This window comes from Euprymna scolopes, chromosome 20 (assembly GCF_053919585.1).
Source record: "Euprymna scolopes isolate OS-2025 chromosome 20, ASM5391958v1, whole genome shotgun sequence".
Lineage (NCBI taxonomy): Eukaryota > Metazoa > Mollusca > Cephalopoda > Sepiida > Sepiolidae > Euprymna > Euprymna scolopes.
The window spans coordinates 48004815-48019298 of record NC_136501.1 but is presented as its reverse complement, the minus strand read 5'-3'; the positions used below and the strand labels follow the sequence as shown (position 1 = coordinate 48019298).

Genomic DNA, 14484 nt, shown 5'->3' with positions numbered 1-14484 from the left:
CCTTAACTTGCCAACAGTAGTCATTACTGTCCGCTCAAGCAAAGCAGGTATTCTCTCTAGATGAAGGTCATCAGAATGATTGCAGTGAATTTCTTTGTTAGTGAGGTCAGGTGATCTGCTTGATATTCAATTTTTTGAATGTCTTTTAGTTGACCCTATTGTTTTGTGTGCTGCTTCTTTGTTTTTAATATTTTCTGCTGAGGTGTCATTTGAACAGTTTGAGGTTGCTAAAGCAGTTGGACATAAGTAAGCAGAAGGAACTGTCAGTATTTTTGCATCTTAATTCACAGGAATATCTCGAAGACTGCATGGGTTTCTTACTTTTAAACTTGAAATAATATGATCCGACCCATTTTCATTATCAGTTTTGCCACAGCGGTTAAGTAGAGGTCCAGCAGAACTGAATGAGAATATGCTCAATTTGGTTTGCAGTAAAGCTGTTGTAAGAATACCAGATATCAGGAAGGTGCGTTGGGCATGAAAAACATATTTGAAGCTTTGTTGCATCTCCATTTCCTGAAGCCACCAAGAAATACTGTGAGGGAATTCTATCAAGTAAACTTTGAAGGCTTTCATGGAAGTCATTCTTAGCAACATCTTTGGAGTTAAGAACGAGTACATAGAGCATGATAGTGCATACACTGAAGAGAGCACTCTTTTCTGTGCAAATGAGATGAAATTCGCAATGTTGTTAAATATCACTCATTCTTTATTATTTACTTGCAGCAGCTATATCACACTGGTCAGATTGAACCAGCTTTCTTTTGAGCAAGTTCATCTCTGATCATTGCAGCCCAGTTCTGAAGTAGGTCACACAATATAGTTGAAAGCCAGCTACTTGTAGGTCTGACAGTGCTGCTAAGTCACCTCTGATTTTCCCAACTCAAGTCTTCAGTACTAAGCAGGTAGAGAGAAAAAGGACTAAGTTGCATGTTCAAACCACTGTAGGTAGAGTTAAAAAGACTCACGACTTTGAAATAATAGGATTCTTTAATTAGTTTATGATTGTTAATTATATCATACCTCTTACAATAATTTTATAAATGAGAACTGCATCCATCTAATAACATTTTTCACAAGCCCAAAAGAAACTAAGTTTCCATTTGCATGTGTTGTAGCTAACAAAGAATGGGAAACATTATTTGCATACGGAGGCAAACAAATGTATACTTAATAAATAATAAAGAAAATTATTTTTTTTTAATTTGTGTCACCCAAATGAAAATCAAAGCAGTAAGATTATTTAGCCATTAATTATCTAGACAAACGGCAACACATTTAATAGGGATTTAGATAATATTAAGTGATTTTGGTAATATTTATTTCAGGAACACCTTTCGAATAGGTTATTTGATTGATTAGCAAAGTTATCAAAGAACATGGATAAGAAAATAGAAGAGTGTAAAATCATTCTCTCCAACTTTACACATTCTCAATGTTAGCTTTTAAATTTATACTTGGTTCAGCTATCACCATGGATTGGTTAAGCCAGCTCCACACGTTAAGTTGACCGCATCTAGAATTGACGCTGACCACACTCGACGATTCAATGCTGCTGTAGCCATGAGTGGTTCCAACTTAATAGATCATAGAGGTGAGGGGTCAGAATGAGCTTGGCATTTTGTTTCACAATCTTGATCCAGATCTTTAGAAACAGTTGAAGATCTGGATCAAGATGGTGAAACAAGATACTGAGCTGATTTAGCTTTTAAACACACCTCAACCTCCAACTGCTTCTTCTTATATAACTTCCTAAAAAATATAAAATCACTAGTTTTTATAGCATCGTTTATACTTTTAATAGTTATACCTTTTGTAAATCATTCTAAAATGAGGGAGAAAGTCAGCTAAGTTTTTACTGTTTTTTTTATATATGGATAAACAACAAAAAAAAAATTAGAAAAATGTCTGATACTTGTGAAAACCATCTTAACAATATCTCAGTTTTAATCAAATATTTTCTATGTGCTAAACTTGTACAAAGTGTCAATTATGAATCAGAAATGACACAATACACTAACAAACCTTACATTATCAGCCTCAACCTGGTTCTGCCAAAAGAAATGTTTTTTTTTTTTACTGATAATGATTAAGAAAACACAGAAATTAAGTCAAACAGTAATGAGATTTTTTTTCTATTATGTTGAACCAGTTGCAAACTTCCCATTTCTCTTCAATGGAACTTTCAGGTTCTCAAGGAGCACTTTCTCACATAAGATACAAATCAGTGAAATAAATCAATGAAACAATTGTTCCTGGAGTTATCTTTGGTCCATGTTTTCATACTAGCAAAATATAAAACATACTGGCAACCATAATCATAAAAACGTCTTGCAATGGCTTAGCTTTGGAAAGAAACAATATGTTACAATACAATTGTACCCTACACATCTTATAGCGCAGTTTTAGGAGTTTAAGTTAAAAACAGTAAATATACAGGTTGACATCGGATTGTTATAGCAGCCTCACCTCAGTTGACGATATTTATGGTTTGTTGAAATAATTTGAAAACGCAATTCATAAAAAAGAAAAATAAACATACTTATATATAGTTTATAAGGCAGTAACACTAGTGTTGGGACGATTCCGATACCAAGTAAGATTCTGATTCCGGTAGAATTGTTGTCTTGAAATATACCATTATATAATCGAAAGTTTTTGTGTAGTGAAAAAATTTAGTACAGAGAAAAAAATCGAAATACACAATTAAGGGAATTTTGAAAATGATTTGATTTTTTTCATAAAATTTCTTTCATCTATAAATATAAAAGCGAAAATGTATGTATGTGTGTTCGTTTTTTCTGTGTCTACAAAAGGCTTCTTTCAGAGAAGCGGTCGCTCGCTTAACAACTTTTTAAAACTTTATATATCACATACAAATCGTAATATCTCACACTTAACAACGAAGCTCGCCTGTCTATTTAATTTGCTCGATTTCGGGAAGATAAATATTCAATATTTGTCGCTCGCTGCATGTGGGTTAGTCTTTTTCCTATAACATCCTGGGGGCGAGGAAAAAAGCGTTCAGCAGTAAATGAAATCCCACAGTCAAACTGACCTCATTAACTCATTAAAACGAGCACCTGCTAAATCCAACTAATTAAATAAATTCAAACGCGTTTCCGTTAGTATGTTGCGGTAGGGCAATGGTTAACATCGCACTTTTTTTTTCACAACTTTGCCTCAACGGTTCGGGTTCGATCCTCATACTTACTTTTTTTTTTAACCCCCCCCCCAAAAAAAAAAACACCCGGGCAATGCCGGGTACCCCTCGCTAGTTGAAGATAAAAGTAAAAACAAATATTATAACCATGAATTAAACATGCACCATGAAATTAATAACAACCAATTTCAGGAGTTATTTTATATATTAAAAAATATAAAGAAAAAGTAAGCCATGATTAATTCAACAAAAATACAATAACATCAAATTTCAAGGGGAATAACATGTTTTGTTTATCTTTTGATATTCATTTTTTGTTTTTAATTTTCTTTAACTCTTTAAAATTTAACTTTTTTTTTTCAGCTTCAATCGCTAACTGATTTTTATTCCACTTCCTAGAATATTCTTACTTCTAAATGAAATTTAAAAATAACTAAATTTTTGATTAAATTTTTAGCCTTTTATATTCAATAGTCTCAAATTATTCCTATTTATTTGACCTTTTTAAAAAATATATTTTTAACAATAATGATGTTATTTTTTAAATCTAAATAATCTAGATTCCAGTAAAGCAACTGGCCCTGATGGCATCCCAATTATAGTGTTAAAAAAGCTTTAACCAGAACTTGCTCCCATACTTACGAAACTATTTAAGCGTTGCCTTAAGGAGAAGTGCTTTCCGACTCCCTGGAAGACCTCATCAGTTTGCCCTGTATTTAAGAATTCAGGTGATAAGTCATCTCCCTCTCAGTACAGACCAATAAGTCTCTTGTGTGTTATGACTAAGTTGCTGGAATCCATATTAAATAGAGAAATAGTCAACCACCTCAGCAGGAACAACCTTCTTAGTGACACACAATATGGTTTCCGCTCTGCAAGATCTACCGCAGATGTGCTGACGGTTATATCCCACAGGATTAGTGAATCTCTTGACAAAGGCTTCCTTTCTAGGGCAATTGCTCTTGACATATCAAAGGCCTTCGACAAGGTATGGCATAACGGTCTACTTCACAAGATTTCCAGCTACGGTATAACTGGAAATGTTTTCTCAATCATTAAATCATTTCTCTCCGATAGGCTCATAAGAGTAGTGGTAGATGGACAAAAATCGGAGGCCTGCAATATAAATGCTGGAGTCCCTCAGGGGTCAATCCTGGGCCCAACTCTCTTCCTGATCTACATCAATGACCTCCCTAAACACATACTTAAATCATTCGTTGACATCTATGCTGATGACACGACCATCTACGGCAACACATCAAAGGCTGTAAATGACAAAGTTCTCTCTGATTCTCTCTCCTCTGATCTCGAGCGCGTGGTTCAGTGGGGGAAGACGTGGCTGGTTACCTTTAATGCATCCAAAACCAAACTCCTATCCTTACATCATCAATGCTCTGATCCCCATCTGGCATCAATTGTGATGGATGGCTCTCGTCTGAGAGAGGCCCTGTTTTGACAAGCTTCTGGGTTTGACCTTTACTCCTAATCTGAAATGGAACACGTACATCAAGTCTGTTGCCAAGATCGCTGGAAAGATGGTGGGATACTTCTACCGCTCCAGAAGATATCTCACTACTGATGCAATTCTCTATCTATATAAAAGCCAAGTATGTCCAAGGATGGAATACTGTTGCCATATCTGGGCAGGAGCTGCTAAAAACAGCCTATCCTGCCTTGACAGAGTACAAAATAGACTTCGTGGCTTAGTGGGGGATGCCCTTTTCTCTACCCTGCAACCTCTCTCCCACAGAAGAGACGTTGCGAGCCCATCCTTGTTTTATCATTATTTCCATGACAGGTGCTCGTCTGAACTCCAATCTCTGGTCCCCCCTCGCCAATCTTTCACGAAAAACACACGTCTAGCTGAATCCACTGTGAAAAATTTCCCCCACTCTATATCTGTGCCTAAATCAAAACGTGGATTCCATGAACAAAGCTTCTTTCTTAGAACTGCACGCCTGTGGAACTCTGTTCCATCTGCCTGCTTCCCACCAGACTACAACTTGGATGTCTTCAAGTCCAACATTAACAAATTCCTAATGAACCGCCCCCTTAAGTAAACACTTCATCAAATCTCCACACTAATGTAATGTACTTTCAATAACCCTTATCCCTGAGTGGCTTCCAAGCCTTGATAAGTCGTGATCACTGTGTAAAAAATATATATATATATATATATATATATATATATATATATATATATATATATATATACTTATCGTTCTTTAATGTTTATTTTTATTTAAATGTCTTAATTTACCTCTTTATTTCTATATGAAAAAGTAAATTTTTGGTAATTGTTTATTTCTATTGTTAAATAAGTCATTTATTGAACTTTCGAAATCGCTTCCACCTTAATGCTGTTTGTGACAACCTTTTTATTTTTTGTTAGGGGTTGGGAAACATTTACCTGTGATACCCAGGCATCAGTGAATGTCGACCAAGCCCCTACAGTCCTTTAGTTGAACAGCTCTGAGTGACTAGTTAGTTTGCAAAGTTAGGGTTCAAAGGATTAAAAAAAAAAAAAAAAAAAGTTAAACTTTTTTCCTTTTTTAATAAATTTTTCACATTTTTTTTTTGTTTTTGTTGTGCAAAGAAGTTCCAAAAGAAATGTTTAATTGCTTCATTCGCAGAATATTTCAATGAAATGTAAATTTATAAAAGAAAAAAAAATTAAATTCACTTAACGCATTCATTTAACAGATAGCAAAATGATTGTTTTCTTTTGTAGTTTTCAAAAGACCTTAAGTGGAATCGTCAGTCAGCATATGTAGTTCCGGTGTTTTTGTTTTTAGATACTTCAAAAAAAAAATAAATAAATAAAAAAAAAAAATTAAAAAAAAAACAACCGACTGTCAAAATTTTGTGAACTGATACCACGTGATCAGTTTCACGTTAGTTTTAGAAATATTTCCTGAAACAGCCTTGGTTCAGAAAATAAAAAGTACATATATTGTCTATTAAACGTTTTATTGTTTAAATAATTTGATTTTGCTTGTTTTATCTTTTAAAAAAATAAATGTTGACAAGACATTTTTCATTTACTAACGAGATTTTTCATTTAATTACTAATGGAAGAATATCGGTAAAAAAAAAAAAAACTTGCCAAAAGATACCCCCCCCCATTTTTTTTTTTTTAGTCACCAGTTGGAAAAACCACTGATTTTTAACACTATTTACTCGCAATGAAAGCACTGTAAAATCTTTTTCTCTAAGGGTTAAGTATTCATTAACTTTTACATGCCCTCGACGTAATTAGGCTGTTTTATACATAAATAAACTTCGCTCACAAATGAAAACAATATTACCTCGCAGCCCCTAAAGTTTCGCAACAGTGCAAACATAACTGATCATGGGCCTCAAAGTTTTGAAACATACAAACAGCGCCTATGTATGTGACGGAATAAGAAAACTCATTAAGATAAATAAAGATCTTGTATATCATATTAAATAATGTTATGTAAAGTTCTATGACGTTTTTATCATAAATTTTTGACAGCATTCAAACAGTTCAACTTAAAAATATGAAAGAATCGTAAATTTAAGGTATTTTTTAATGATGCAATTCCGATCCCCCCCCCCAAATACACGATTCTTATGATTAACGATTCCGATTAATCGTCTCACCACTAAGTAAAACCAAACATTTGAGATGGGACATACGAGACAAGACATATGCATTTGGAAAGAGAAAAGAGAAACTCGTTTGCAGTCACATTTGGACCATCTTTTTTATAACACACACACACATAAAAGAGGATAGCAAACAATGATTCATCTGATAAGGAAGGCCACATCAAAGTTTATATCGTTCAAATGTTATCACATTCATTTCAACAAAAAGAATGAGTCAGTAAGAAAGGTTAATTCTTATTTAAGTCACTAAACTTATTCCCAACTTTTGATGCTTCTAAAAAATTTGAATCAAATCACTAAACCTAAAACTTGGAGTTAAAAAAAAAACAAAAAAACAAAAAAAAACACTCGGTTCAAATTCTGTAGATGTACTTCATTTTTGTAGACTAAAAACAATTAAAAAACATCAAGTTATTAAGTTTCATTGTACATGCAAAACATCAATATGAAAACTAGGTAGAAAATATATAGTCTCTAACTTTATAAACCAGCCAGAAGACGCTAATTCAAGTTTATAATTTTCTAATTGAAGATAGGGAACAATTTTCTTTAAGGGTGAAAACAAAAACCTCGTACTAATTTTTAGGTTAAAAATGTTTTCAACAAAAACAATGAATTTTTTTTCTTTAAACTAAAAAATTATGAACTTGAATTATCTTTCCTTGTTCTCAACTTGTTTATACCTCTTTTTTTTTTTTTTTTTTTTTTTTTTTTCAATTTTCTTAAACTTTTTCTTCTAGGGGATGGGACATCCAACCAGATGTCTGACATTTACCCCTATTTTAGTGAGTCCAACTAAGAGATCTTTTCAGGATTCTAGCCGTCCCTTTCAGTGCAATCGTTTGAAATTACTTGTACTTGATCAAGTCATGCGCCTTTTCAAATACCACATTTTTGTTTCTGCATTTTTTTCTTTTTATTTAAATATATGTAATTCTTAATAAGCACCAAAGTGATAAATTTTAATTGCCGAAAAGTGATAGGTCTTATTGAAAGCCGGTTTATCATAATTATTTTGCAGGTTTCTGATTACTTTTTGCTTGTATTCGGAAAATTAATGCTTAAATTTCCAAAAGGAAAAAAATATTTTTACATGCGAAAAAAAAAAAAAAAAAAAATGTTTTCACAGCGACATTCGGAAACTGATAAATTCGGCTAAATTTTGAAGTTAAATAAATTCATTGTCAAAATCCCTTGAAAGGTAAATTTCTGGGGCTATTTCAAAGATAATTAGTAAAGTCCTAAGATATTGAATTAAATAAAAAGAACTTATTTGGACAAAAAATAGCATAATTGGCTCCAAAAGAGAGAAATTCTGTATTTGTACAATGAAAACAAACAAAAATGTTATCATGCATGCATTCTATGGAAGCCCAAAAAGTCAAAAGGCTGTCTGAAAAATGATGTCGGGTTATTGAAGGGAGCCACTGGTTTTCTTTTTTTCTGCATCCATACATTCCTAATTTTAACCATTTTTTAATTTAATTATTTTTGTGTGTTCCCGCTTTTAAACTAAAAAAAAAAAAAAAAAATTTTTTATCAAGATTATATAAACATTTTGTTACGTTGAAGATCACATTTATTCATGCAAGGAAAATATTAGATATAAAAATTCACTAAAAAATTATTTAAAAAGAAAAATTTTTTTGCAATTATAATTTTTTTTATATGAAGATATAAAATAAACGATGCTTAATTCAATGATAATATTTATAGTTTGAGAAATTAATTTTTTTTTAGTTATATCATTTTCATTAAAATACGGACTTTAGAGGCTTTTTTGGTGCTTATCCACTTTTGTTATTGTGCTATTTTTTAAAAATAGTATTTTAAAGTAAAATTCAAGTTTTACAATATCTTTTATATTAAATTGTTAAATGAAAGTAGAGAATAGTTAGAAAACACTTCCTTCCCCATGTTAAGAATGGCTTTCTAAATAACATTTAAAAGTGCATAAGTACCACTTTTTTCGTAATAATATTATAAACATTTGCATATTAAATAGGAAATACGGTTTTACTGAATGTTCATTTAGTTACCTACGGGGTTCCATATTTTGTTTTTTTTTTTGTGGGGGGGGGGGGCCTACAAAATGCGTAATATTTGTGCAATAATATTTTCAAATTGGTTTTAATCTGGCGATAAAATAGCTGACAAGAGTCATCATGCTTATATTAAAACTTAATATTAAAAAAAATTTAAACAATTAAAAATCTATGTTGTAACGGAACATTTTGAAATAATGGAATTTTAATCGTTTTAATCTTTTAAAAATTAATTAATGTTTACGAAGTTTTTTTCTTTGCAATTCAACTGATTATAGTACATATTAATTCGAAAAAACGCTATTTAAAAAAAGACATAATATTAAGTTTATATCAATTTTTAATTGCAACTTCAAGGTAAATTTTTGTTCAATATGTGTATTTAAATATTTTTTACTTATTTGAAGTTTTATGCTTCATAATAGAAATTTCGATAGATTTAAATATATTTTGTTCGAATTTCGAAAAAAATAAATATGGGGGTGGGGACACTCACTAAAAAAATATTTCCCCTCATATATTTAACGAAAACTGCATTTTATATGTAATTTCATTCTAAAATGGATAAGTATCGAAAATTTCACGAAAATCTGACCATTAGTTGATTTTTGCTCGATTTATTAAATACGGGTATGTTTTCACGTTCGGAATGTCTGCTACATGAGAACGTTATTTTAAAGCGCCAATTATGTAAACACGATTTTCGTCTCGCAATTTCATTATTTTCGTTCGATGTAAAAAAATTTTAAAAAATTATTACTCGTTTATTTTGCCCTTCTTTTAAATGGTACAAAAGTTATACTGATAATATTAATTTATAATAAAGTTACATCGTGTTATATATAGGGTGGGCTAATTCTGTGGTGAATTCTGGCAGTCCCTAAAGTACAGAATAGGTACAAAACACCCTCCCCTCATTAAGAATGGCTTTTTAAATAATAACGTTATTATTTCAGCATGAGTACCGATTACTGTTTTTTAAAATAAAATAAAAAAATTTTTTTAAACAATTTTATTATAATTTGAAAGTCAAAGGTTTCTGAAAATTAACTTTGTCTGAAAAACTTTGTCTTAGAAAAATATTTTGCTGTTATGTTTGGGATTTTAAAATAAAAGAAACGATTAAACATGTGATTTATTAAAAAAAACTTGTTTTTTTTTTACGACCCGCCCCAGCGCCCCACCCCAGCGTAGTATAAAGACCCCCAACCAACCAACCACACCATGTTAAGAACGGCTTTCGGAATAAACACCCCCCAACCTCCCTATGTTAAGAACGGCTTTCGAGGTCTGGTTGGGGATGTTTATTCTGAAAACCGTTCTGGGTGTGTTTTACTGTACACAGATTCGAAAAAGTTGTCACAAAACAAATATAGAACAAGTAAAGGTACTGGTCGCGGTAAGAGTTCCCTGCCGAACACCCTCCAAAAACAACGATGTCTCCCGTTTCTCGCGCAGCCGCAAAGGACATGTTTTAGTTGCCATAGTAACAACACTTTTTATCGACATTGTTTTACTACTACACATTTATTAATAATATCTCACTTTTAATCACTTTTATCGACTTTTTAAAACTTTTTTTGGTAAATATCCAGATACGCTACTACAGAACACCGACCACTCTAATTTGTTTTTTTATAGGTAATTGAGGTCGCTGACAACGAATCTGATAGTCAAACTTGGGGCAAATTTACCGTTTGCATGGTATTAACCCCAGAACCCACGAATAACTTTCCACCATTTGCAGCTTCCGTTTATGCTACGCGCGTGCGCTGCAGCATGAACGATGGCTTGCTTCATCTAGCAAACTGCCTTCTCACATGGCGTACCAATCAAAAAATTACGGACTGACATTTTTTTAATGACTTACAGTTAAAGAAAAGTACAAAAAATTGGGACTTTTTTTTTGTTTTTTGTCTCACGTAGTTTTTAATGTGGTTTACAAAAACATAAGCACCAAACATCTTTGTTTTTCATTCTTTTTTTGCGGGAGGGGGATTCAATTATAGAACTTGTGGCTTAATAGGTGCTTTTGCAGTTTAGTTAAACGTTTTTCCGTCAGTAACGCACCGACATTTACCAAATAGAACACCATTTAACATTTTCCGAAGATTTTACTGTGTACATTGGGGGCGCGAGCGGGGGGGCGGGGCGGATGTGATGTTGGGGCGCGCGCGCCCCAACATCACATCCGCCCCCCCCCCCCCCGCTCGCGCCCCCAATGTACACAGTAAAATCTTCGGAAAATGTTAAATGGTGTTCTATTTGGTAAATGTCGGTGCGTTACTTTTTGAAAATTTGAAAATTCTATGTTCCAGGTAAAAAAAAAAAAAAAAAACACAAATAAATTACCCCCCCCCTACTCCAACTTGGAGTGCTTTCCTTTTCTTGTTTTATTTCTTTTTCAGCTAATTTTAAATTTTCCACCCAAAAAGTGCTATAATGTATTTTTGAAAATTAGAAAATTCTATATCCTGGAAAAAAAAAAAAAAATCCCCTCCTCCCAACGTAGTTTGCTTGGTGAAGCCGTTTATGCTACAGCGTGCATGCGCGTAGCATTGCATAAACGGAAGCTGCAAAATGGTGGAAAGTAGTTCGTGGGTTCAGGGGTAAATACCATGCAAACGGTAAATTTGCCCCAAGTTTGACTATCAGATTCGTTGTCAGCGACCTCAATTACCTATAAAAAAACAAATTAGAGTGGTCGGTGTTCTGTAGTAGCGTATCTGGATATTTACCCTTTTTTTTTTACTCTTTTTAAATGACAACGTTAATGTTTATGAATATTGAAATAAAACATTATGTTTATGAATATTGAAATAAAACATTACTACACATTTATTAATAATATCTTTTTTTTTTTTTTTTTACTGTTTTACTGTTTGTGTCACTTTTATCGACTTTTTCTTTTATGAAACTTATCGGCGGTTCTTGAAATTTACTTACCACAAAACTTGTCGGCGGTTCTTGAAATTTACTTACCACAAAATGATGATAGAATAATAAATTTACTTACGTTTAATCAATGTTATTTTCTTTTTTAAATAGCATTTTCTTTTTAAATGACGACGTTTTTACTGTTTATGAATATTAAAAGAAAAATAATTACTAAACATTTATTAATAAGAAAATTAATAAGAAAATATAGCGCGGATCATAAGTGCACTAGTAGTAGTGCAGTCCGCGCTATATTTTAAATCGTATTTCTAAGCTTAAAGTTTAATGTTTTTTTATTCAATTGTAAGGTTAAAGTAGAGAATAGGTACAAAACACCCTCCCCGTGTTAAGAATGGCTTTTTAAATAACGTTATTTCAGCACGGATCAATTTCAAGAACCGCCGACAAGTTTTGTGGTAAGTAAATTTCAAGAACCGCCGATAAGTTTCATAAAAGAAAAAGTCGATAAAAGTGACACAAACAGTAAAACAGTAAAAAAAAAAAAAAAGATATTATTAATAAATGTGTAGTAATGTTTTATTTCAATATTCATAAACATTAACGTTGTCATTTAAAAAGAGTAAAAAAAAAAGTTTTAAAAAGTCGATAAAAGTGATTAAAAGTGAGATATTATTAATAAATGTGTAGTAGTAAAACAATGTCGATAAAAAGTGTTGTTACTATGGCAACTAAAACATGTCCTTTGCGGCTGCGCGAGAAACGGGAGACATCGTTGTTTTTGGAGGGTGTTCGGCAGGGAACTCTTACCGCGACCAGTACCCAAGTAAATCTTATCAAAGGCAAGATAAGTTATTTTTCTAACTAACTGGATATGTTTTTAGTGTTTATATTTAATGTAACATGTATATTCAGCTCGAAAAACATACAGTGTTTACCGATGTATTGGAAAATTTAAAATGGCGGCCGACTCTATCTCTCGGAGACGGTAAGTTTGGGAAAAGGAGTTATAAATAAAAAAACAGTCAAAATACTGTTAAAAACCCGCCGAATATATGTCAGCCTATGTTACGGTAACATATATTGAGCGAGTTTCGAGCTGAATATACATGTTACATTAAATATAAACACTAAAACCATATCCAGTTAGTTAGAAAAGTAACTTATCTTGCCTTCGATAACATTTATTTGTTATATATTTGTTTTGTGACAACTTTTTCGAATCTATGTGTACAGTAAAACAAACCCGCCGTTCTTAACATGGCGAGGTTGGATGCTTGCTGGGGCACGTCGTAAAAATTGACCAAAAATAATCTTGAATAACAGTTAACGAATGTTTGTTTAAATTACAAAGTGTACATTCATTATGTAAACAAAATTTTAACAAATAAAATTGAAAAAATTGGCAATTTCTTTCCAATAATAAAAACAATTTTCACTTTTAAGAAAAAGAAATAAAGGTGCTAATGCAAATGCAGAGAGTGATCACTGATCCGCGTTATTTTTTTTTTTTAATCGTATTTCCACGTTTAATTAAAATTTTATTTTTTTATTCAATTGTAAGGTTAAAGTACAGAATAGGTACAAAACATCGTCTCCATGTTAAGAATGGCTTTTTAAATAATGTTATTTCAGCACGGATCAATAAGTGCATAGTACCTTTTTTTTTGTATATTGGCGTTTGACAAAATATATTTGCAAATTTATATATTTTAAAAACATCGTTCAGTTTTTGTAATTTCAATTTAAAAAAAAAAAAGTACTAAAACCTTGCTGAAATAACATTGTTTTGAAAGCCATTCTTAACATGGGGAGAGGGGTGTTTTGTAACTATTCTGTACTTTCACCTAACAATTTAATTTTAAAAAAGACATCTTGAAACTTGGAAATACTATTTAATAAATAACACGGTAACATAAGTGCATAAAACCACCAAAATAATTTTTGGAACACGACTTAAATTATAAACTTGTTCAATCGGGTATTTATTTATTTTATTTTATTTTTACTATATTTTTTTTTTCATACATTTAGAAATTTAAAAAAAATTTTTTTTTTTAAACCCCTAAATTTCACCATCTTTATAAAAGAAAAATAGACTGATTAAAAATAAAGATTCCAGAAATTTTAAATAATTTTTCTTTTTCTAATTTAATGAATTTTGAGTTAATTAGCCAAAAATATTTTTTAACAATATCCAGATTTTAGACAAATCCGCCTTCTTGCCAAACAATGTGGACTGATATTTTTTTTTTTTTTATTATATAAAATATAACTAAATTCTGTCGTCAAGACAAAAGAGATAGAAATGAACCGGGTGAATAAATCTAATAAGATACTTCTTGATAATAATAAAATATACTTTGATAAAGCCAAAGAAATCTTTCATATTCTTTCTTTCTTTTCCACTGAAGAAAGTGGAAAAAAAAAAATTACTTAAGGACAGGAAAGAGAATAAGAAAATTTAGGAAGGATGTATTTCTACCGAAAAAAAATGTCATCAGATAATGAGATGACATAAATTGATTTCCGCCTAAGGAAACAATGGTTTAAAAGAAGAAGAATTTTTTACATGTTTCGAGTTAAGATAAATAAAATCAATGGAAAATTCTCACCTGAGAAAGTATAGACACTGGGAAAAACGACTTTTTACAAAATGGCGTCCCAATTGCTTGTATTCAAAATTTGTTTTCTCGACTTCCGGTTGAACAGATTACAAAACGAACAAAAAAACCACTATTCCGC

The 14484-nt window shown here is 31.6% G+C and overlaps 1 protein-coding gene across 2 annotated transcripts in view; it reads right to left on the bottom strand.

The window, feature by feature from the left end:
* LOC145241421 (uncharacterized) overlaps positions 1–14484 on the bottom strand; it is a 49790-nt gene extending 35306 nt beyond the window's left edge. Inside the window, exon 1 of one of the 2 annotated variants that reach the window (XM_080104364.1) lies at positions 14355–14484. The gene's annotated coding sequence lies outside the window, so the exon portion shown is untranslated. The remainder of the gene's footprint in view (positions 1–14354) is intronic. The other variant, XM_080104365.1, reaches the window with a different exon arrangement.